This window comes from Tupaia chinensis, unplaced genomic scaffold, assembly GCF_000334495.1.
Source record: "Tupaia chinensis unplaced genomic scaffold, TupChi_1.0 Scaffold000057_1, whole genome shotgun sequence".
In the NCBI taxonomy this organism is placed as follows: Eukaryota; Metazoa; Chordata; class Mammalia; order Scandentia; family Tupaiidae; genus Tupaia; species Tupaia belangeri.
In genome coordinates this window covers 5,932,139-5,934,198 of record NW_006159515.1, presented here as the reverse complement: position 1 = coordinate 5,934,198, position 2,060 = coordinate 5,932,139, and the positions used below count along the sequence as shown (strand labels likewise).

Genomic DNA, 2,060 nt, shown 5'->3' with positions numbered 1-2,060 from the left:
AAGAGATTTCTCCTGGGGAAAAGTCCTTGAGTCCTTGGGGTCCAAGCTGAGCTGAGAGGGTGACTGCAGAAATAGTGATGGTTTCCGAAGGTGCGTGATGACAGGTTCCCTCTCTCCTGTCAAGGACGGTGCCAGCAGAGAAGATATGAGGCACACACAGAGAATCTGTGTGTGCCAGGCCCCATGCCAGGTGCTCCCACGATTCCAAACATGTTACCTAATCCTCATCCTAATCCAAGGCAGGAGAGAGAATTCCTATTTACAGATGAGCTAGTGAAGTCTCAGAGTAGTTAGGTAATTCTCCCATTTATCAACCTAAAGAATGATAGGTGAATTTAAAAGGTGGGTTGGGGAATTTGCATCTTTTGGGGGGTTTTGAGTTTAGAATCCACAGGGACAGACTCTAGTTACTTAAGGCTAGTTATCCAATTAAGGTGAGCACCCAAGAACCAAAAGAATGCTGGAACGCCTCACAGGATCACCCTGTGGCCATCTGTGGTCATCCTTAGCACCCACCCAACGGAAGGGCTGGCAACGTGGCACCAACATTGCCATTTCTGGCTCTGAGCTCAGCTACTCGTTGAAGAGAATGGGAAGACAGGACTAAGCTCTACAAAGAAGGAGGAGGCACGAGGGGGGCCAAGACAGGAAGGGGCCCAGAGCGCAGAGGATGTATTAAATATGGAATGAATGAACGAGCAGCTGCACAGTTACACAACTGATGTTGGATGTCCATCTGGCAAACTTGTTCTGGAGGCACTCACTCTCCCTTCTTCATGCCAGACAGAAACATTAATTCTGTAGTAGGAAATGAGAAAGTCCAACTTTTGATTATATTCAGATTTAACTGTAAAAATCTATACAATACAGCCTTCAAAGAAAATACTAGAGAGTATCTTCACAACCTTGGGGGTAGAGATTTCTTAAATGGAACTTGTATACAAATTCTAATTTTACTATAGAGGAAAAAAAATGGATAACTCAAAGGTAATTGGAAAAAAGATACTCTAAATTTTTTTTGAAGAGGTAGTTGCATTTCAAAATATGTGTATGATTTTCCAAAGAGATGACATAAAAGGATCACTTTCACTTGGATCAAAAGTTCTGGTATGTTTGTCTTGAAAAAGCAGTCATAGTCTAATCAGATATCATATTCAGTATTTAAAATTTAAAGTATTTTAAAGGAAATTTTAAAGAAAGGAAAAAGAGAATTATAAAGTTGGCTAAAACTCACTAACATAAAGCAAAGTTGAGGATTTTTGGCTTACACGAGATGAATTTCAACTTCATAACTTAAATATCAGAAAAAGTGCCCTGTGCTTTTATATTTGATCATCAGTCAAGGAAAATCTTGCCATTAGTTAGTTAGTTTGTTAGTGTGTTTATTTATTTTATTATTTTTTTTACAGCTATTTTAAAGAAATGAGTGGCCAGGAAAGTAAAATATCCCAGGCGTTATCCACTTTATGACAGGCAGGTCATTCCTATTATCTGAATTACATAATGTCAGCCTGCAAATGCAGCTGCAAGAGAAGCTTGATAGAAAACAAACAATATTTTCAGGCAGAACAATGTTCCAGGGGGTGTGTCATACCACATCTTCTGCCACCAAATACATTCAGCATAAGAGGGCCTTAGGTTCTCAAAAAAATTGACATTTTTTTCCCAAAGGAGTTCTTCATTCAGTGACTTTATTTTTTTAGAGGAATTTTCGCATTTGGCTGTGTTTCCACTTTTTCATTATTTCCAGAGGGTGCATGTGTAACACAGAAAGCCACTGAGAAATGAGAGACAGTGATGGAGAGAGAAGTACCTCCAGCTGGGGTACGGTCACACTGAAATCCCCCTTCCTCCACTTCTCCGTACTGCTGGGATTTGGGCCACAGACATACATATGCCCGGCATGGTTTTCAGTCATCCAGGGACAGGATTCAAACAACAGTTGGCCTGTGGGATCTGACCCACAATGCACAGCACTGACCCACTGCTCTAGGAGGCTGGCCCTTAACACAATAACTTTAATGAAGTTCAGAGCCAATCTTCTAATTTGTTGTAGGGAA

At 40.7% G+C, this 2,060-nt stretch overlaps 1 protein-coding gene across 15 annotated transcripts in view; it reads right to left on the bottom strand.

The window, feature by feature from the left end:
- The window catches only part of DOCK9 (dedicator of cytokinesis 9), a 275,356-nt gene that overhangs the window by 76,788 nt on the left and 196,508 nt on the right, over positions 1–2,060 (bottom strand). The window lies entirely within an intron of this gene.